Source organism: Zingiber officinale, chromosome 6B (genome assembly GCF_018446385.1).
Source record: "Zingiber officinale cultivar Zhangliang chromosome 6B, Zo_v1.1, whole genome shotgun sequence".
Classification (NCBI taxonomy): domain Eukaryota; kingdom Viridiplantae; phylum Streptophyta; class Magnoliopsida; order Zingiberales; family Zingiberaceae; genus Zingiber; species Zingiber officinale.
Genome location: NC_055996.1, coordinates 39,571,846 through 39,595,903, shown reverse-complemented (window position 1 = coordinate 39,595,903; position 24,058 = coordinate 39,571,846). Strand labels below are relative to the sequence as shown.

The 24,058-nt window shown below is 40.0% G+C and overlaps 1 long non-coding RNA gene across 1 annotated transcript; it reads left to right on the top strand.

Moving 5' to 3' along the window:
- The first annotated feature begins 18,467 nt into the window (after positions 1-18,467).
- LOC121990088 lies at positions 18,468-19,432 on the top strand. The gene is made up of 3 exons (XR_006114443.1): positions 18,468-18,584; positions 18,672-19,013; positions 19,372-19,432. It is a non-coding gene; the product is annotated as an uncharacterized LOC121990088 (long non-coding RNA).
- Positions 19,433-24,058: the final 4,626 nt, after the last annotated feature.

The window sequence follows — 24,058 nt, the reverse complement described above, 5'->3', positions numbered from 1 at the left end:
TCGATGTCTCCTTTTCTTCTTTTGTTCGACATAATATCCTTCAGAAATTTGGCAAACTTCGACATTTGTTGAATTGCATCAATCAGAGGTATGTCAACACAAATATCTTTAACTTTATCCAGAAATCTGCCGAACTCTTCATCATGACTAATCTTTAAGGAAAGGGGATTACTTGGCTTTGAGGGTAAAGTGGAAGAGTCTCTTCAATCTTCTTGGTACTCTCCTCTTCATCTTAAATCTGAATTTGTTCAAGTGTTGGAGGAGAGAGCTCTTCTTGAATTTTCATCCCTTTTAGAGCAGTCACTTGAGGATCTCCCAAGATCTGTCCACTCCTAAGTTCAATTCTATTGCAGTGTTCGATTGGGTTGACATCAGGTTTACTTGGAAATTGTCCTAATGCTCTTGAAGGTGATGAAGCTATCTGCACAATTTGGCTATCTTGTATTTTCTGGAGCTTCTCTGAATTATCCATTCTCTGAGTGAGTAGCTTGATCTCTTGCTTCATTTCATTTTGATTGGAAATAAATTCTTCAATCATTTTCTCTAATTTAGAAAATTGATACCTTGAGAAGATTGTTGTTGATAGCTTTGTTGTCTAGGCTGATAGCTCGGTCTAACCTGTAACGCCCGCCCCTCCTGCTAGTAGGGTGTGGGGTTACGTACTTAACCATTTATATTTCTATTTGCGGAAACATATATGCATATTAAAATTTCTTTCGAAAATAAAACACTTAAGAATATCTTGAAGTCATACGGACAATAACATAACACACTAGTCCATGCTAACATAACCAAATAACTTAAGCAGGTGTTCATTTGTCTTAACCGAGCCACCACCACACACATCTCCTTGCCTCTCCTGCAGCTCCCTTAGGCCATCCATTCTTTGCCCTTATCTGTGGTACAAGGAAAGTAAGCTATAAGCACACAGGCTTAGTAAGATCCTTTCCTACTCACAAAATCCATATATCAATGCATAAACACATAATCATACAACCATAAAAATATGATCATCTAACATCATAAGGGCATAGCATGTTATTTCCTTATCATATAAGAAAAACACTAATATTTAAATCATAAGGAACATCATGCTAAATCATATCATAAATCCAAATATCATAAGAGCATAGCATGTCATATCATAAAACATATCATATCATATCAGCTCATAAATAACATCATGCTATATCATATCATAAGTCATCATGTCCTATAAATCATAATCGTATCATGCAAGATGTCTTTTAAAACATATGTCATGTTATATGCAAGATGTTTTAAAACATAGCATATAGTACTTGAATATAATATCATCATGAGGGCCCGGCTTGTACCACATACATACATAAATGCGCGCAATCCCTAGGACAGGGTAGCTAGCCCCGAACCTACTAGGGATCTAGGTCCGTTCATAGTCCGTCGACCTAGGGGCGTACTAAGGAGCCCATCCCTTTACTAGACCCGTTCATAGTCCGTCGGCCTAGGGGCGCTTATGGAGCCCACCCTTGGTACAAGCCATACAAAGTAAAATATCATATCATGGTTCATATCTAAACATAACCCATCTTATGTTATCATATCATGAGAAGTAAAACATGCATATTTGGGCACACAGCACATGCATGGATCATAAACATACATAATGAACATGTCATTTATCACATCATAAAACATGCATATTTGGGCACACAGCACATGCATGGATCATAAGCATACATAATGAACATGTCATTTATCATATCATAAAACATGCATATTTGGGCATACAGCACATGCATGGATCATAAGCATACATAATGAACATGTCATCTATCATATCATAAAATATGCATCTTTGGGCATATAGCACATTATAAAAGACACAATCATGCATATCATCAGTAAATAACATTTCCTAATACATAACACATCATGTGAGGCATATCTAAGCTTTTAAACTCATATTGGCCGAACCACTCATAAGGAGAAAACCAAGCTATAGGCAACATGCAAGTGTGAACACCTAGCTAAATTCATATCATATTCTCAAGAGGTACATGAGCATGCTAGGTTAACTTTTTAGCTTCTCTAAGCCCTAGTTTTGTTCTTGGCCGAAACATACATGAAGGAAAAACTAACTTTAAAACAACATATAAGCATGAACACCTAACTACATTCATATCACATTATCAAGAGATACATGAGCATGCTAGGTTAACTTTTAGCTTCTCTAAATCATAACTTTGGGTTCTTGGCCGAACCATCCATGAAGAGAAAACTAGGTTTTAAACAACATGTAAGCATAATCACCTAGCTAAATTCATATCATATTATTAAGAGATACATGAGCATGCTAGGTTAACTTTTTAGCTTCTCTAAGCCCTAGTTTTGTTTTTGGCCGAAACATACATGAAGGGAAAGCTAACTTTAAACAACATTCAAGCATAAGAAAAACCAACCTAATCCCTTAACCTAGCATACATATCATAAGGATGTAGTAAACATGGTTAGTTTAGGTCTTAAGCTTTCCTAGGTCCTTCATCTATACTTGGCCGAAAGTTCATGTTTAAAAATCTAGGTTTTAAGTCAACATACAACATGAGAACATTAACTAGCTTCTTATACCAGGGTACTTATCATAAGAACATAATGAACATGCTTTATTTAGATCTTGATCTATCCAAATCTTTCCTTTTATTTTATACTTGGCCGAAAGTTCCAACTTGTGACCCTAGGTTTTAAGCATTCTACTCCTATGTAAAAACAAAAGCAACTTGTACCACAGGTGAGGGGATACTTACATCCTTTCGCTTGTGATTTTTCTTAAGGAAAGATACTCTAGGTGAAAAGGAAGAAGAGAGCTTCTTCTTCTAGCACTCCCTTTGATTTCTCTTGCTTGGAAGGGGTAGACCTTGAAGGCTCCTTCTTGTAAATTAGTTTTCTTGGAGAGGAACCTTAGCTTATCTTTTGGAAATGAGGAGAAGGAGAGCTTTTGGTTTCGGTGGAGAATGAAGAAGGAGAAGGAAGGAGAAAGAAGAAGAAAGGATTAATCACTTGTCTTTTCTTCTTTCCATCCTATTTATTTTCCTATGTAATGAACATACCTTCATTCATCCCCCTTAGCCCTCCTATTTTCTTCACTCTTTTAATTCCACGAAAATAGAGAGAAGGAGGGAAGCAAGCAACTTGTCTTTTGCTTGCTTCTTCTCTTAACCAAGAGGAAGAGAAAGTAAGCTACTTGGTTTTCTCTTGTTCCTTTATTTAACCATCCTCTCACCTTTAACTAATATTTATGTTCTTTTCTATTTACATATCATTCATGTCTCTAGTGGTTATCATACACCAATTTAACTCTATCATTTGTGGGAGGTTCAAGGTTCAATCCTTGACCACACCTCTTTTTATTTTGGTTTCTATTTTTCCCTTTTTCTCTTTCTTTCTTTTATTCTTCTATTTTAAAGAAAATACTCCTAGGTATAGCTTAGTATTTTGTGGGTGTTACATAACCCTCGTGGGTGGTCCTTGTTCTTGATTTTTTCTATAAGAGAAATTTGGATGATTCTTTCAACCAGGGTTGTATGTGTTGGAGTATGGATTATTCTATTTCTGATTGCAACTCATGATAACATCACATTGCTCTAATTGATTAATTTGTGCAGAAATACCTCCTAAAGGACATGAGTCTTGAGAATGATCTGAGCTTCCACATGTTTTACAAACATATACTATGGCATTGATTGATACAGAATTTGTTCCCATATTTTCTAGCTTTTTAGTAAGAGCATCTAATTTTGAAGACATCAAAGTAATTGCATCTACATCAAATTTTCCTGATGCTTTAATTGGGTTTGGATAGGAATAGCCTCCACTTCTTTCTGTTACCCATTGATGATGGTTTTGCGCTACACTCTCAATAATATCCTCGACCTCATCTAAACTTTTATTCATAAGTGCCCCTCCAGCTGTAGAATCTAAAGACACCTTAGTATGATAGTTGATACCATTATAAAATGTATGTAGAACTAGCAAGTTTTCTAACCCTTGATGTGAGTATTGTCTGAGCATATTGTTGTATCTATCCCATACTTCAAATAAAGATTCTGAGTCTGACTGCCTGAAGCTTTCAATTAGACTTCTCTTATGAGCGGTCTTACTTGGAGGATAGAATTTATCAAGGAATTGTTGCTCACATTGCTCCCAAGTGGTTATGTTGTTAGTTGGTAAAGAATTCAACCATTATTTTGCTCTATCTCATAATGAATACCCAAATAATAATAATCTCATTGCTTCCGATGGAACACCTTTCATCTTCATGGTGCTGCAGATTTCATAGAAAATTTTAAGATGTTAATTTGGGTCTCTGTGTGGTGTTGCCTCCAAACTGATTTTGTTGTACCATAGTGATTATTGCAAGCTTAATCTCAAAATTATTGGCTTCAATAGATGGTCTTGTGATACTAGAACGAAGCCCTCTGGCATACGGTGCTACATAATCTTTCAATGGTTTGTTTGTCATATTAGAATGTTCTTGTTCTTCTTGATTTCTTTGCAAAATCTTCCTCCTATGAAAAGTTCTATCAATCTCTAGATCAAGAGGTAATAGATTTCCTGTAAAGTTAGATCTACGCATATAAGAACAAGATCACAAGTTCAAAAAAATTTCTCTTTACTTGAAAAGCAAGGAAAAACTGAACTGAAATTCTGAAAACATAAAATGCAGAATTTGAATTGCAACAAGAGAAATTGTAGAAAAAGTAATAAGAAATAAAAGATAAGATTGAGAAAATAGGATTTCTAAGACTAGTTACAACTATGTAATAGTAAAGAAAAGAAAAGTCTAGTCTAACTCAAATGATTATCTCTAATGTTATAGACACAGTCCGCGGTAACGATGTCAAACACTTGTTACGCAACCGGAAGTACACGGTTTCATCGTCAATAATAAAAAGATTATTGATCCCACATGGACTGGTTATAAGCACTAGAGATGTCTCACAATAAATTAGCTAAACAATCGACAAAGGAAGTGAATGCACTAAGTAGCAACTCGAAATAGAAATAGAAATACAAAAGAAAATGTAAGAACTTGGGTTTTATGAGAGTTCTAGGAGTTCGGTTTCATTGTGATATTTATCAATGTAAGGTGATCTACCAATTCTTATCCTCAATTGTCATGCATTTGCAGGAAGTTACTAGTTTTCTCCTGCAGAAGTCAACTAATAATAAACTTTTATCTATACCTCTAGTAATTTAATAGTAATGATCCCTATGAAGTTTGTTAGCAAGACAGCCTGTCACCAACGCCCCTCGGTCATACAACATAGAAACACATCACCATTCAATCCACATAAAGGCATAGGGGATAAATGCACTCAACTATTCCACCTCCTTATAGACTATCTTCACCTTTTAAGGTGAATCCCTAGATGTCCATTAGTGGAGCATCTTGTCACTAGCGCCCCTCAGTCATACGATCTAGGGAATCCCTCTACAAGATCCACAAGTAGCACAAACATCCAATCAAGCATGGTAATTAAATCCAAACACAACAATTCACACAAGATAAAATAGATACAAAACATAACAACATCATTGAGATAGGAAATTGGCATATCCATGAGATTCTTACATAAAATCACACCACAAATACTTCCTTAGTCCTAGAACAATGAATCTACTCCATAATATATAGATAGAGATATGAAGATAAAGAGATCACAAACATTTCAATCCCAATCAAGAGAAGAGATTAGAAATGCTTATCTAGTGACAATGAGTGATCTTCGGAACCAATCCCTAGCTTTTGGAGTTGAAGCGGAGATGGAAATGGCTTTAGAATACTGGATCAAGGCTGGAGAAGGTGAAGATTGGCCCCAAACTTGATCTCCCCAAAAGGGAGAGCCTCATCCTTTAGAAAAGGGAAGAAACCCCCTTATATATAGTAGGGCATGGGTATCACACGGCCCGTGCCACGGCCTTGTAGCACACACGTCCCCAACTACTTTTCTCTCGGCCAAAGTCACACGGTCGTGTGGCCTTCATACAGCCATGCACTACTCTGCCACTAGCTGGCTCACACGGCCATGTGGCTCACATGTCCTGGCAAATCTTGGTCTTTGGAAACCTTGTATAGCTGTGTGGCACACACGGCTCGGGCTTGCCTCTTCTCTGGAAATGCTACACGACCATGTGGAGATGTTGCTTGGGCCATGTAGATCTACATGGTGTCGTGCTACTGGGGTGACACGACAATGTGGATCCACACGACCATGTCAAGCTCCTCCTCTACTGAAACTACACGGCCTACCTAATCCACACGGCTAAGGTCATTTTCCTCCCTGCTCCTTTGGCATGGTCGTGTGGCTCACACGACCAGTGTTGTCTTCCTTTGCTTGTTGGCTAGATCAACCACGAACATCATTTCTTCTCCAAATTCGACTCCTAAAGATAGAAAATACACAAGAGCAGATCTCCGAACAAAGAAAAATATTTATGCTAAAACTAAGACAAAGAGTATGAAAGTGCATAGACAAAGCATGTGTGAAATATGTGAATGCACATTAAAATTAAACATGCTAAACAAGTGTATATAATCTACGCACATCACTTATCTTCTACTCTTCACCACTAACCTAGGCATTAGAATACATAATTATGAAGGTTTAAATTGATGAAAAAGAAATCATGAATCAAATCAAAGTATAAGTGTTAAGAAAGAAATGAAGAATTGATTCAATTTATAGAGGAAGACATGGACACAATGAAATGCTATATAGATGAATACTTGGCCACACCTCCCTCTTTCCTATTCTTCTCTAAACTTCATGATCAATCATAAAAGAGATTTATATTACTAAATTCTTGAAAAACTGAATGAGCTTACCGGTTCTAAGGTTGAAATTTCCAATTCTGGATTCAGTGTTCTAGCAAAATTCCTGAACATACTGATCAAAATGCTTTATGTTCATCCACTTCCGTTTAGCAACTTTATTTTAAGATTGCTCAAAAACTCACTTGGAGAAAGAAAGTAACAATTCTTCAATTCAGAAATGATTTCAGAATTTAGAAATTCAATTTGCAGCAACAACAAATTTTAGATTTAGACCTTTAGAATTCAGAATTCAGCAAGATCCCAAAGATTTTAAATCAATAAAATAGTTTTATCCATTAAGAGATAAATTCCATACTCAGCTTAGGAAGTTTCTATAATTAGAATTCCAGGAAACAGGTTCGTAAAACATTATGAAAAGTTTCATATATTAAACTGATTCCTAAGCCTTTCTACTCCAATCTTCAGTTTCATAATTTTGAACTTAAGAGCAATCTAATTTAACTCATTCAACTTTGAAAAAATTTTCATTTATCACTGAGAATGATAGAAATTAGAATTTAGTTCTGCTGTATGAACACTTGCTCCAATTATTTCCTCTAGTAGCTACACTTCTTATTTCTTAGCACTATGTGTTAGTGATCCTTTGATCCAACTTGGTATTCTCCCAAAATTTAGAGATTAAGGCCCTTATATGAATCTTATTCTTGTAGAATTCTTGGAGTTGATGAATTATAGATCACTTAGATTCCATCTCAGATTCAAAAAATAAACAGAATTTGAAATTTTTGGATTTCTTTATTCATTTCCAAAATATGATCTTACTAATTTCTAATCAAGCTTTAACATCTAATTTCTATAATACATCATCTCATTTAATGCTCAATCAATAAAAGTTTGAGTTCAATTTGTTTCATATCAGAAGATCAAATTGCAGATTGGCACAACACCTACAAAGTTCAAAACTACATTCCTATTTTGTAGAGATTCCTGTTGGTGCAATTTCCAGTAGGTCAAGGTTGACCTTGACCAAGCGTAAACCTTGGTCATGGTTTCGATGTTTGACAATACAGAAAGACATGTAGACATGGACAATGCAGGTGCAGTTGTCTATGCGGAGAGATACTGATCAGGGTCTGATCAGGTTGAATGAAGAAGAGTCAAGTAGGTCAAGGTTGACCGGATACTTGACTGGGAAGTCCTAACTGGGATGTTAGGCAGTTCGGAAAGTCCTGGTGAGTGAAGCCAGACAGTTCGGAAAGTCCTAGTGAATGAAGCTAGGCAGTTTGGAAAAGTCCTGGTGAGTGAAGCCAGGCAGTTCGGAAAGTCCTAGTGAGTGAAGCTAGGTAGTTTGGAAGTCCTGGTGAGTGAAGCCAGGCAAGGGAAATCCAGATGGGTCAAGGTTGACCAGACATCTGGTGAAAAGTCCAAGCAGGAAGCTTGGCACGGGAAAAGTCCAAGTATGGAGACTTGGCACGGAGAAGACCAAGTTGGAGACTTGGCACGGAAAGTCGGAGAGGGCTCGGTAGCTCGTTCTCAGCACCAAGTAGGGTTTAGGGCTGGGAGCTCTAAACCTGGATCGGTCTGGTGACCGATCCAGTGATACGCTGGGTTATCTGATCGGTCTGGTGACCGATCAGTAACCAAACAGAAGCATTCTGTTGCTTATCTGATCGGTTAGCAGACCGATCAGTGATCGATCAGTAGCATACAGTGAAGTTCCTGATCGGTCTGCAGACCGATCAGGAGACGATCAGAAGGAGATCACCTTCGGGAGGGAAAGGTCCTGATCGGTCATGGGACCGATCAGGGAAGGACCTGATCGGTCCACATGATCGATCAGGGAAGGGCCTGATCGGTCTTGTGACCGATCAGGACCCTTGTGGACCGATCAGGATGAAGCCTAATCGGTCCACGTCCTAGCCGTTGCGTAGCAACGACTAGTTTCTTCTGTGTATTCTTCGCAGGGTATAAAAGGGGTTGAGGAGCTACTGTTCTAGGTTACTTCTTCCTTCTTTCCCATGCTTCTTGCTGCACTTGAGCTTTGCTGAGCTCTCTGCTTCGTGAAGCTTCGTGTGAGCTTCCCCGGCTGGTCAGCTGCTGCTGTTCTTCCGTGAAGTTAGTCGAAGGCAAGCAAGGTGTTTTACATTCATATTGTTTGTATTTCTTGCTGTATTTCTATCTTATTGTTGCAAGTTATTGTGGCGAGGTTTCTCCACCTAGAATGAGTTGTTATTAGCCGGTTTTCTGGGGTCTCATCCACCGACGGATTGATAGGCTTCGTCCACCTTACGGACACGCCGAGGAGTAGGAGTATCATCTCCGAACCTTGTTACATCGACGAGTTTGAGGTTTGCTATTCTCCGTTGTCGTTTCTTTTGTTTATTTCCGCTGCGCTAACCCTAATCGTAGGAAGAAACGCAAAGATTTGGGGTCGTCTATTCACACCCCCCCTCTCTAGCCGCGATCATCAATCCCAACAAGTGGTATCAGAGCCAGGTCGCTCTTCGCCGGATTAACACCCGAGGGAGCACATGCTAGAGATGGATCGGCTTGGGGAGGACATCACGATTCCACCCTTCTACGATCGCGACGACTTCGCGTTTTGGAAGGTAAGAATGAAGTACTTTCTTATGACTAACCTTGAAAATTGGAGTTGTGTTCAATTAGGTTTCAAGCCTCCATTGGATAATGAAGGAGAACTTTTGGAGAAGAAGAAGTGGACGAAGGAGCAAATCCACCAATCAACCATCAACGATGAGGTATTGAAAATTTTTGAATTTTCTTTACCTAATGATGTTTTGTGTAGGATAGGTGGATATAACGATGCCAAGGAGTTGTGGAACAACTTGGCAAAGTTCCATGAGGGGAACTCCACTTCAAGCCATGAAGAGGAGTCAAGTGAGCCAAGGAGTTCACTTCATGGAGGAATGGATTTAGAAGTTGAGGGTCACTCAACATCTAAAGAAGAAGAGGAGGAGAGTTCTTCTTCAAGTTCGGAGCAAGAAGAAGAAGCTTCTACCTCTGGAAGGGATGAAGGAGAGAGCGTTCATCCATCCTCAACCCTAGGTAACTCAAGCCATTTAATTTCAAACAAATTACACATAATGTGCTTTGAGTGTAGGGAATTTGGACATTACAAGAGTAAATGTCCAAAGAGGGTTAGAAAGACTCCATCGGCGCCAAAGGTCAAGGAAGCCGGAGTCCCAACACGCAAGGGCAAGGAGCACGTGGTGTGCTTCCAATGCAAGCGAAGGGGACATTATCAGAGCCAATGTCCGAGGGGGAGGAAATCTCACAAGGACAAGAGACCGAGCACATCGATAGGGGGAGCTAAGGCAAACCCTAAGGTAATCTCTAAGGCACATTATTGCAATACTAGTAAGATGCATGCTAGTAGTTTGATTACTATTGTTAATAATGGTAAGCATGATAACATTAGAAATCGATACGCATGCTTAGGTGCCAAACATGTGAGCCTAGATAAGGATAACACTAGGAAAGCCAACCCTAGAATTAACCCATCTAAGGCTAAGGAAAACCTAGGTAGGAATCCCAAATCATCTAGACATATGCCTAGGAATACCTCACAGAAAAATGATAAATTAAAGCTTGAGGTATTAGAGAAAGAAAATCAAGTCTTGAGGTCAAGACTTGACTCTCTAGAAAAGGCTCTTGAGGATTTGACTCTAGGGTCTAGGGGTCAAAAACCTAAGTCCAAGGACAAGAAAGGTTTGGGTCACAAACCTAAGTCCCAAGTGGTCAAGCCCACTTATCACAATGTTCCATTCGATTATGGAACAAAATCTGGGGCTAGGAAGACCATCACCAAGGTCACAAGGGGAGTCACCCCTAGAGTTGATCTTGATGAGTCCCAAATGACCAAGGCTTAGTGAAGTCATCCCTAGTGAATACTTAGTGAACCCAATGAGCTCAAATAGGTATTGGGTTCCTAGGAGCGTGATTTCATCACGCTAGATTAGTTAGGGTGTGCCAACCTTACTTGAATAGGTAGTTAACCTAATCATGGCAAAAGGTGGCACTTTGGGAATTTTCAAGGTGTAATCAGGCCTTGAAAATGAAATGGAAAGTTATTCCTAAGATAATTAGGATGTGCCAACCATATGTGAGGAATTTTCTAGAGTCAATCTAGTTGGCACATAGTGATCTAAAAATCTTTTGTATTTGATTTTAGGTCTATTAAACTTAGGAATATAGAATTTATGGCAAAATTATCAAAAATGGCAACTAAGGCTAGAATTAGGTATTTTCTATACCTTTATATGCTATTTTCCATGTATTGTTTGCCATATGCCATGTCATGACATCATATTTAATTCATGATAATTTAAAATGTTATGATATTGCTTAGGATAGTTAAATGTCATGCTTTATTTAAGTTTCATACTTTATGCCATGACATCATGACATTGGCACATGTTTCCATTTATGATACAATTATATGCCATGTCATCACCTTGTGCATTAATGATCAATTAACTAGATTTAAGGATAAGAAACACAATTTGATATGGAGATCAAATTGTTGTTTAGAAAAATGCATGAGAGCTTAGATTAAGCTAACCTAAACCTATATCTCACATCAAAATTGACTTGAATGTGTTTGATACACCTTAGATGAGTGTGAGATATTAGGATTATGAGTTAGGATCAAGGTGCATGGTTCTTGTACCTAGATGAGCCTAATTCGAAATTGGGGATCATAGGGAAAGCTTGTGTACAAGTCATGTACATTTAGCCCTAAGATTGTGGTCCCAAATTAAAGGGTTTAAAATCATTTTAAAATTGATTTGAAAAACCTTGATGAAGCTTTTCTAGTGATAGCATTCATCATTAAGCAAGTTGATACAAAGTTGAGTTAAACTTGAACTATCTCAAAGTTTTTCGAACTTTGTATCAAGTTTTGAAAATGGAAGTTATTTTCATAGAAAACTATTTTTCCATGATAGTATATGTTATGAGGAATGTATCCTCAAAATTTCACAATTTTTGAAATTTTCTGTGATTTTCTAGAGGTTTCTGAATTTCGGGAGAAGAAAAATTCAGAAATCAGAATCAGAGGTTGTGGACCGATCAGGAGGTTCCCTGATCGGTCCAGGTCTGTGTGGATCGGTCACTGTGACGGATCCAGGGAAGGTCTGATCGGTCAGGTGACCGATCAGCGCGTGCCAACCTGCTGAATTTCGACTGTTTGCCTGAAATTGCAGCTCGGGAGGTGGTGTTTTCGAGCTCTAAAGGTTTGGAACTCTCCAAGACATTGTTGGTGCAATGGTCAGGGAGAGTTGACCTTTAGGGGGAGTTTTACCTATTAGTCAAGGAGGAGTTGACTTTTAGGGGGAGTTTTTACTCCTAAGAGTGATATGGGATTATCACTAATTGTTGAATTTAGTATCAAGGGGGAAATTAAGGGTTTCAATGAAAGGTATGAGACTTTCATTAGGAAGAAACTCTTGACTTTGATTCTCTCCTTTTGATGTGTGTCAAAAAGGGAAAGAATGTCTAGAGAATGTTCAAGGAAGAACATTGGAGTTAGTGGGAGAGTTTGTTGATCACGACGAGTAAAGTTATGAACAACGATAACTTACTCTTCAGGGGGAGAGTTTGTTGATGTGTGTCAATAGGGGGAGAATGAAGGGTTTAAGTTAGGCCTTCATTATCTAAGAAGGAGGTTGCCTTCTTAGAAGGAGAATGAAAGGTTGTAACTTATGTTTCATTACCTAGTGGCATGAACAAAGTTGAGGCTATTGGATTAGCCTAACTTAAAGGTATTGTCAAACATCAAAAATGGGGAGATTGTTGGTGCAATTTCCAGTAGGTCAAAGTTGACCTTGACCAAGCGTAAACCTTGGTCATGGTTTCGATGTTTGACAATACAGAAAGACATGTAGACATGGACAATGCAGGTGCAGTTGTCCATGCGGAGAGATACTGATCAGGGTCTGATCAGGTTGAATGAAGAAGAGTCAAGTAGGTCAAGGTTGACCGGATACTTGACTGGGAAGTCCTAACTGGGATGTTAGGCAGTTCGGAAAGTCCTGGTAAGTGAAGCCAGGCAGTCAGAAAATCCTAGTGAGTGAAGCTAGGTGAAAGTGGAAGTCCTGGTGAGTGAAGCCAGGCAGAGGGAAAGTCCTGGTGAGTGAAGCCAGGCAGTGGGAAAGACCTGGTGAGTGAAGCCAGGCAGTTGGAAAAGTCCTGGTGAGTGAAGCCAGGCAGTTCGGAAAGTCCTAGTGAGTGAAGCTAGGCAGTTTGGAAGTCCTGGTGAGTGAAGCCAGGCAAGGGAAATCCAGATGGGTCAAGGTTGACCAGACATCTGGTGAAAAGTCCAAGCAGGAAGCTTGGCACGGGAAAAGTCCAAGTATGGAGACTTGGCACGGAGAAGACCAAGTTGGAGACTTGGCACGGAAAGTCGAAGAGGGCTCGGTAGCTCGTTCTCCGGACTGTGGTCGGAGAGGGCTCGGTAGCTCGTTCTCTGGACCGGACAAAGTCGGAGAGGGCTCGGTAGCTCGTTCTCAGGACCAAGTAGGGTTTAGGGCTGGGAGCTCTAAACCTGGATCGGTCTGGTGACCGATCCAGTGATACGCTGGGTTATCTGATCGGTCTGGTGACCGATCAGTAACCAAACAGAAGCATTCTGTTGCTTATCTGATCGGTCAGCAGACCGATCAGTGATCGATCAGTAGCATACAGTGAAGTTCCTGATCGGTCTGCAGACCGATCAGGAGACGATCAGAAGGAGATCACCTTCGGGAGGGAAAGGTCCTGATCGGTCATGGGACCGATCAGGGAAGGACCTGATCGGTCCACATGACCGATCAGGGAAGGGCCTGATCGGTCTTGTGACCGATCAGGACCCTTGTGGACCGATCAGGATGAAGCCTGATCGGTCCACGTCCTAGCCGTTGCGTAGCAACGGCTAGTTTCTTCTGTGTCTTCTTCGCAGGTTATAAAAGGGGTTGAGGAGCTACTGTTCAAGGGGTTACTTCTTCCTTCTTGCTTCTGCTTCTTGCTGCACTTGAGCTTTGCTGAGCTCTCTGCTTCGTGAAGCTTCGTGTGAGCTTCCCCGGCTGGTCAGCTGCTGCTGTTCTTCCGTGAAGTTGCTGCTTCGTCAACGGAAACCAGTCGAAGGCAAGCAAGGTGTTTTACATTCATATTGTTTGTATTTCTTGCTGTATTTCTATCTTGTTGTTGCAAGTTATTGTGGCGAGGTTTCTCCACCCAGAAGGAGTTGTTATTAGCCGGTTTTCCGGGGTCTCATCCACCGACGGATTGATAGGCTTCGTCCACCTTACGGACACGCCGAGGAGTAGGAGTATCATCTCCGAACCTCGTTACATCGACGAGTTTGAGGTTTGCCATTCTCCGTTGTCGTTTCTTTTGTTTATTTCCACTACGCTAACCCTAATCGTAGGAAGAAACGCGAAGATTTGGGGTCGGCTATTCACACCCCCCTCTCTAGCCGCGATCATCGATCCCAACAAGTGGTATCAAGTAGGTCAAGGTTGACCGGATACTTGACTGGGAAGTCCTAACTGAGATGTTAGGCAGTTCGAAAAGTCCTGGTGAGTGAAGCCAGGCAGTTCGGAAAGTCCTAATGAGTGAAGCTAGGCAGTTTGGAAAAGTCCTCGTGAGTGAAGCCAGGCAGTTCGGAAAGTCCTTGTGAGTGAAGCTAGGCAGTTTGGAAGTCCTGGTGAGTGAAGCCAGGCAAGGGAAATCCAGATGGGTCAAGGTTGACCAGACATCTGGTGAAAAGTCCAAGCAGGAAGCTTGGCACGTGAAAAGTCCAAGTATGGAGACTTGGCACGGAAAGTCGGAGAGGGCTCGGTAGCTCGTTCTCAGGACCAAGTAGGGTTTAGGGCTGGGAGCTCTAAACCTGGATCGGTCTAGTGACCGATCCAGTGATATGCTGGGTTATCTGATCGGTCTGGTGACCGATCAGTAACCAAACAAAAGCATTCTGTTGCTTATCTGATCGGTCAGCAGACCGATCAGTGATCGATCAGTAGCATACAGTGAAGTTCCTGATCGGTCTGCAGACCGATCAGGAGACGATCAGAAGGAGATCACCTTCGGGAGGGAAAGGTCCTGATCGGTCATGGAATTGATCAGGGAAGGACCTGATCGGTCCTCATGATCGATCAAGGAAGGGCCTGATCGGTCTTGTGACCGATCAGGACCCTTGTGGACCGATCAGGATGAAGCCTGATCGGTCCACGTCCTAGCTGTTGCGTAGCAACGGCTAGTTTCTTCTGTGTATTTTTCGTAGGTTATAAAAGGGGTTGAGGAGCTACTGTTCTAGGTTACTTCTTCCTTCTTGCCCCTGCTTCTTGCTGCACCTGAGCTTTGCTGAGCTCTCTACTTCGTGAAGCTTCGTGTGAGCTTCCCCGGCTGGTCAGCTGCTGCTGTTCTTCCGTGAAGTTGCTGCTTCATCAACGGAAACCAGTCGAAGGCAAGCAAGGTGTTTTACATTCATATTGTTTGTATTTCTTGCTGTATTTCTATCTTGTTGTTGCAAGTTATTGTGGCGAGGTTTCTCCACCCAGAAGGAGTTGTTATTAGCCGGTTTTCCGGGGTCTCATCCACCGACGGATTGATAGGCTTCATCCACCTTACGGACACGCCGAGGAGTAGGAGTATCATCTCCGAACCTCGTTACATCGACGAGTTTGAAGTTTGCTATTCTCCTTTGTCGTTTCTTTTGTTTATTTCCGCTGTGCTAACCCTAATCGTAGGAAGAAATACGAAGATTTGGGGTCGGCTATTCACACCCCCCCTCTCTAGCCGCGATCATCGATCCCAACAATTCCAACTTCTGACATTTTGCATTTTTGTCTACTACCTCCCAGTAACAGCTTCACCCTTAACACTAGTCTTTTGTTAGCTTAAAAATGATCTCATTTGGTTTGCTTAAGAAGTTAAATAGGTTTTATGCCAAATGATTTCTAGAACAGTGTACATTTCTAGCTCTAGTTATTGCATTTTTTCCTTATATATGCAACACCGCTCAATTTCGTCATCCTTCCATCCACAAGATCTTCAAAATATGAAAATTGTGATAATGGACTTTCTGGTGATCATCCCTCACACTTAGAATTTGTCCGTCCTAGACAAACAAACTCATCAATAACTCCCCAGTGGATACATTAGTCATAGGAACAGATTTACAGTTTTTATTCTATTCTATTTTCTCTACTATTGATTTCACTTGATTTTTGCAACTTCCTGCAACTTCACAATTTAAAAAGTTGTAGAACTTCACAGAATTCTGCATAGTGCTAAACTTCAGTAATTTTACATTTCATCACCCATTCAATCATCAGTGGTTCAAGAACATGTATCTTTCTTTTATCTCTTTCATTTCCACCCTTTTCTTTCTCTTCTCATGGGTCCAAAACTTCATTTCCTAAAATAATGATACACTCATTCCTTTTAGCTATAGTGTGCCAAAAGTTGGAGTTCAATACTTCATAGAATCAATTCTAGCATCAACTTCATTACATTTAAGTAGCTTTTCATTTCTGTAAAATTATGGACTTAAAGGTTTGATGATCATTATACTCCTTCATATTTTTCAGCAAATACATTTTGAATTTCTACATTTACAATGTTTCAGATTCAAGTTTAAAGAACAAAGATAAATCATATAGCCCTTTGTTTAATCATCAATTTGAGTTGGCACATTGCAGGCTCTTGCTTCCATTCACTTCAGGTAAAAAAAATGCTAAAGGAATTGACACAAATAACTCATTCTCTCATATAGAATTTTCTACATAGAAATAGCATGAGTTGTGTTTTCAACCTCAGTCCCAGCTGTTAGAATGTATACTAAAAACCTAGCTTTTTGAATAAATATTTATTTTGAAATGAGAATCACATTGGTCAAATGTCTGCATTTAGTTAAATGCAATTGTCCATTTAATTTATATTGTAGATAACATGGTGTGTGGTGTCACATAGAAGATCATGTTATCAGTTCCTTATAAATTATAAATAGTAGCTCACAACCAAGATGGATTGGGACAAACCATTGGAATGGTTGTAGTGTAATTTGGTATTAGTTTATCTTGACTATAAAATTACACTAGTACACTATGTGTGTATTGAGCAGGACCATTTGAGGTTGTTCCTTTTATACTGACTGCATAAAAGAATAGAACCTCTGTTATTATGGATGCGCGTACTCTTAATCCCGATATAATAACAAGCACATGTACTTAGTATTTATTTCTTTAATTTATCAAAGGATGAGATTTATTCGTTAAATCAATTGGCCCGATAAGTTGAGAAATAATATTATTTATATAGTGTATTATTGATTATAGAAGGAAATTGTGTCATATTTATTAGGATGATGATGTCCCCTTGAAGATCTCATAAGGATTGTCATGTAAACCCTGCAGGTGGACTAAGTTCCGACATGACAATGAAGTTGAGTGATACTACTCTTGGAGCTAGATGTTAATTAAGTGAGTTGTCAGTAACTCATTTAATTAATGGACATTCGATATCTTAAACACAGGGAGATTAACACACTCATGATAAGAAGGAGCCCATAATGTAATATGGGATTGGTGCGGTAGTTCAATAATAACTCTTTAGTAGTATGAGTTATTATTGATGAACTTGAGTTGGGTGTTCGGGTCGAACACAGGAAGCTCAAACTCATCAGGAGGCCAACACCAATTCCACCTCTAGGTCCCTGTTGTAGCCTCTACAAAGCGTCGTATTCACCCATTTTGATTATACTTCCTACCCAAGATGGTGCCCAAACAAGGGGCCAACCATAACTTAATAGAAAAGGAGTTTTTTTTTAAGAATAAAATTTTGTTAAAATCTTTCCTTTTATGGTTATCTACAATGGTTAAAAAGAGATATTTTAATTTTGTTAAAATCTTTCTTTTTTTTGTAACCAACCATAATAGGAATAAAAGAAAGATTTTATTTAAAACAAAATTTTATTATAATCTTTCCTTTTATAGCTATTTACAATGGTTTAAAAAGAGAGATTTTAATTTTGTTAAAATCTTTCCTTTTATGTAAACCATCCACAATAGAAATAAAAGGAAAATTTTATTAAAAACTTTCCTTTTTAGCCACTAGCAAAGAATATAAAAAAGGAGGAGGGTGGTGCCCAAAGAGAACCTAAGTTAACTCTTCTCTTATTGTGTGGCCGGCCCCTTCTTCTCCTGTTTTCTTTCCTTAAGGCCGGTGGCACCTATTTCCTTCATCCGCCCTTTCTTGCCTCTAAGGCCGGTGCTGTGAGATCTCGGAAAAATTAATTAATAGGGTTATTTGAGAAATAGCCTTATAGAATTTTTTCGGAATTTTTAGAAATTTTCTGAGAATTTTTCGGAGCTCGTACGACGAGTTTTGAGGGGGATTAATTACGGGTACGGATAAAGCCTGTTTGGGATACCCGTTTAAGTGAGGAATGGTTTATATTATAAATTTCATTTCATTTTCTTTTTATTTCCCAAATGCCCGAACCCGAGCCTTCCTCCTCTCTTCCCCGATCTCTCCTCTCTGCCTTCTCGGTTCTCTCTCGCGGACGGGCGACGACGACGGGAGCAAGGCTCCAGCTCCGGCGATCCTTCTCCGTCGGCATCGAGGCCTATTGATCTCAGATCCGGCCGACACTCTTCCTCTCTGGGTCGGAGACACGGCGTCGCGTCTCCTCTAGCCGATAGCCGACGCCATTAGATCGAGCCAGATCCACTCGATCGCCGGCGTGGAGGAGGCAGTTAGGGCTCCGGTGGTAAGTAATCGATCCTATTTCTTTCGGTTCTCTCCGACTCACACTGTCGCCAATCCTTTCTTCTTTCCTCTCTTACCTTTGCCCTAGGTCACCGACGCACCTTCTCTTCTTGGCGGCTGAATTAGGTCACGGATCGGAGGGGATTAGTGAGTTGTGCTTGGGCTGTAGGGCAGAGACTACATGTGTTGATGCTTGATCAGTAGTCTTCCTGTTTGATTCCAATCTTGATCCGATCAATTGAGAGTACGGGAATTCAACATGCTGCTGTTCTGTGGAGGTGTTCTTGATTAAAGGAAGCATCGGACTACTGTGGATCAATGGATGAGGGTTGTGGGGTTCTGTGGATCCGAAGTTCTATTGCTGTGGGATTGTTTTGGTTCCAGCAGCATCTCTTTGGCTTCAGATCAAGAGTAGAGCTTGGGAATTAAGGTACGTGTAGGGATAGTGATACTTGTTGTATTAGATATGATTTAGTTGTATGTGTAGGGATTTTTATCCATGTTAGTTGTAGATTTTGTGTTGATTGGAATATCGTGATTAGATTTATTTGCTTAGAGTTAATCTAATGGAACGGATTAGGGTTAGGGTAATTAACCCTAGTCAACCGTTGGATTTATAATCTAATTGGTGATTAGGGATTAGGTAACTAACCTAATCGACCATTAGATTTAAATTGGTAAGTTGTGGTTATGTTGATTAGGGTTTTGCCCTAATTTGATTTTAGGGATTTTATTTGTCTATTCTTGGGATTTAGCTAAATAAAATATATATATGTTGTTTGACGCAGGACTTTGATTCGAGACAGGCGTCTCGACGTTGACTTCGGATTTGGGATTGTACCTTCTATTTGAGGCCGGTACCCTTTGACTTATCTTTTGATAATGTCTTATGATATGTGTAGCTTATATATATTTACTAGTGGTAGATAGTAGATCATTTCTTCCCTGGTTTTAGCTAGTTGATACCTATCACATGCTTCATCTGCTAGTTGCTTTACTTCAGGATTGGATATTATATCTCTTGCCATGTGTATATATGATCATAGCGATGCATACCTATAGTGCTCTACTCTACTGGATTAGTTGCTTTACATGTGCGATACATGCTCTTGGATTCATGATACTTACATCATTGTTATATGTGATGTCTTTAGAATTTATGCTGTTTATTATCCTTGTTATATATGTGTTTATCTGTTTGGCATCTACACATATGGAGGAGGATTTGTTCAGGTATGTCATATTGTAGTCGCATGCACCATATCGCATGATTGCATGCTGGGCGATTGACGACTCCATTATTGTTGAGCTCGTCGGCCGGCTACATTGACCTGCACACCACGTGACCATTGCATGGGTAGTGGCACAGCACACAGGGTGTGTAGGTTGCCCGGTGGTGCTCCGCTGGAGGCTCCACTCATGGGTAGTGTGATAGGCAGCGTGGTAGCACACCGGGGTCCCTCCCCGTCATTGCGCACCGGGAGATGAGAGCATCGCGCTCCCTCCTATAGTTGAGGTTGGAGGATAGGTGTACTCCGGTGCATCCCGTCCACTCAGTCACTCTTCAGGGGTAGTGACGGCAGAGTGCACGTGTCACAGGTCTCACCATTGTGTGTGAGATTCTGACTGGCGTCAGGGGTGACCATGTCATTTGCATCATATGCACAGATTGCATTAATTATGATTGATGCATTTTGGTGATTGCATATGATTGACATGCATACAGGTTATATGTTTTTGCTCTGACTATCTTTATCTGTGTATGTTTACAGTCAGTTGCACAAGCCTCGCAGGTGAGTACAGTTTATTACAGTTATGCATTTTCTTGTTATTCTTGCTATAGACTGTACTTTATGCCTATTGCTGGTTACTGCAGTTTATTTAGTCTTGCATACCTGTTATACTTAGGAGACTGTACTATATAGATTGTATGGTTAGAGAACTGTACTACTGATCCTATGATTTAGGAGACTGTACCTTAGGTTTTTACTGGTGGATATATATTGCTGTACATGTCTATTGGTTTACCAGCTGAGTTCTTTGAACTCACCCCGTTGTTACTATTTTTTTCAGGTTGAGGCCGTCAGGAGAGATTCCAGTCGCTAGCCCCTTTGTCGCGAGGATTTTCTTTGTCGGATTTGTTCTGCTTTTGCATCTTAAATACTTGTATTGTGGGTTGTATTGTGGACATTGAACATTCGGGTTTACTACTATTGTTTTCCGCTGCAGATATTTTCATTACTTCGTGGATTTGGTTTTCTTCGATGTAGTGGAGTAGGATGTGTACATATATTTTCGAGATTTTATATCGTCTTTCCTTATTAAACTGCGTGATTGATTATATGTTGAATTATGTGGAATGTTGATATAAACTGCGTGGCGTGTTCTTTTGTATTGTATTATTCCGGCCGTGTGTGGCCGAGGTATGGAGATATATGTATACTGAGCTTCATATTGTCCGCCGTACAGGGGAGATGCTGCCGAAATTTCTTCGGACAGGGACTACCTGGGGGCGTGACAGGTGCTCATCTTACTTTGGTGGTCACGGCTTGAAGGAGAAGAAGAAAAAGATAAGAATCACTTGGTGGCTGGTAACTTGGAGGAGAAGAAGAAGAAGAAGGAGGCACCTTGATAACTAGCATTTTTATTGATTATTTTGGCTCTTAGACTTAGTATTTTTACCTTCTCACATGTTTAATTTGATGTTTATATTACATTTTGTGAGTTGAATATATTTTGGATTTAATTGTAAATTTCCTATGAATTATGGAATTTAATTTCATATTTTATGTGATTTTTTGTAGGAAATTCAAAGAGTCATGGATTAGGATCAAACCGGATCAAATTTGGCTTGATTTGAAGGTCAAATGAGGAAGATCAAGCTGAATTAATGTGGACCATTGATCAAGATCCAGTGAGATCCTGCTCCTTCACTCAGATCTAGTCATCCAGCCCTCCATCAAGATTTAAAGCGATCTGGACCGTTCATAGAGATCTTCCTCGTCCAAAGAAGTCAAGATCCAATTCAAAACTCAACCCAATTCTCAACCCCATTCATAAAGCCTACACTTTTAAGCCTTATTCAAAGCCCGATTATAAAAGCCCAATTTGAACTCTATCTTTAATGAATCGGATCTCAGCTCTATTGGATACCATTTTCTTAATCCAACACGGATCCGAACCCACTAAGAAAACCCTTCTCCTTACCTTCTCGCGATGCACAATAGAGAGTAGAGCCACCTATTCTGTTCGCGACCACTGCCTAGCGTCTTCTCCGTGCGTCGGCTAGGGCACGCGGCCCCTCTTCTTCCTTTCTTTTCCCCACCGGCCGGCGGCTCTTCCCTTCCCTTTACTACCGTCGGCCGGACCTCCACAGCCCACTTCATCTTCTTGATTTCCAACGGCAAGTGACAGCAGCAAACACGGCAGGGAGCGGCGAGCTTTGGCAGCAATTTCTGACCATCTTCATCTCACCGGAGGGGTTCTCCGGTGTGATCTCCACCGTCCAACTTCTTCCTGGCTACTCTTCAGTTTGGGGTTCAGGCAGCAGAGCAAGGAGGAAGCGGCGGTGGTTCATTCTATCTCACGGCAGTCCATCACAGTCAACTTCCATCCGAGGGGGTTCTTCGGCGGAAAATCCGTTTACCATCTTCGTTGTCGCAGTAAGCAGCAACCAGTAGAGAGAGCTACTGTTCACTGATTTTTGCGGGTTCCGAAACAGAGTCTCCGTGTGACGGCGAAGATAGTTGTTGGAATAGGAAGCGGAAGTGTGGATTTTGGTTGGATTAGTTTAGATTTTCTTAGTTTAATTCTGTTAATTTTGTTAATTTGCTTGTGTTGAAGTTCTATTGTTGAATGCTTGTAGATAATTTGACCTTTTATGTTTAAATTGCACTTACTATGCTTAATTAGTTACATGCATACAATGTGTTCGATGAAATGCTTCAACCAACAGTTAGGTTCAATTTAATGCATTTTAGTTTGTTTAATACTTGCTTTGTCTTGTTCTTGCAATTTAGTTGAGTTCTAGTTTCGATTGAATGCAATTAGGATAGATTAGTTTAGGTTTTTTTTCATGCTTTAGGCTTCATTATATTCTTAGTTTCGTTAATGCTTTATTTCATCTTATGCCCATTGATAGATAATCTTGTATCGTAGCATGACAATGCGATGTAGGAAAATCTTCAATGGTTAGTTAGGATAGATATAGTTTTCTTTACTTGCATTGTCTTTCATTATTTAGATTATATTTCATTTAATGCTTCGCTATTTCATTCCCTAGATTAATCATGTTGATAATTAACCCATTGCGTAGAGTGACAATGCGTTGTGGATTAATTATTGACATCTAGTTAGATTTCATTCCGCATTAGAGTAATTTCTTACTTGTCTTGCTTTTAATTTGTTAAGTTTAGAATCAAAAACCCAAACCCCCAATTTCATATTTAAAAAATCCTAAAAAAATAGAAATAACATACGATCCTAAGTTTACCATCCTATCGTTACTTTCGTTGGTGGACGACCCGAGTCATTCCTATGCTACATTAGTGTAGGAGGGGTTTGGTATTACATCATTTGATGCCCAATTCGCGATAAAATTGGGTCAAAATCAAATTGGCGCTGTTGCCGGGGAGAAGAAAGAAGACGGAGGTGTCGGTGGAGAGTTGTCGCCGCAAGCCCTAGCTGTTGGAAGAAGAAGTCACGAGAGGAGATAAGTATGGGACTAGACCAGTGATTGTTGAAGATGTTCATTCCATTGCCAGTGTATTCCCAACTAGAACCCAGTATCACCAGCCTGATCCTCAGAATTATCAGACTCATCAGCAAGACAAGTATAATTTAATTGAAGGATTCGGGTATGGGAACACACAACAAGGAAATTCTGATTAGTCCCAGCATTATCAGCCTTACTTTCAGCACCGTCAGCCTGAGCAGGATTTTAGGGAGCAGTCACAACTATTTTGTCAACATCAAGAAACTCAATTCAAGCCAAGAACACATTCATCGACACAGTTACAGTTGCTATCAGATCAATCTACTACATCAATTTTTGAGGAGATGGATTGTAGAGTTTGTGATATTCTTGACTTTTATTCTGCTTCTCTACATGACTCTTCTAATTTTTTTTATATTGTGATGTTGTAGTTGATCCTGATAATATTTTTGTTGATGATATTGTTGTTTCAGATAGTCTTGATGTTGTAGGTATAGGAGATGATGATGGAAGTGTAGAGGAGACCCAAGAATCGCTTCCTTGGACTATTTTACCCTTTGAGCCAGTTGAGTCTACTGTGATTGTATCTATTGACGATGGAAGTTTAGGGGCGTCTCAAGAATCACTTCCGTTGATTAAACCTCATCCAGAGCCAGTACTTTTACCTGACCAAGATGATACCACATTCACTATTCTCGACTCTCCAGGTATCTTTCAGGATGGTAAGGAAAATATTTCTTCTGAATTTTTAGGAAATACCA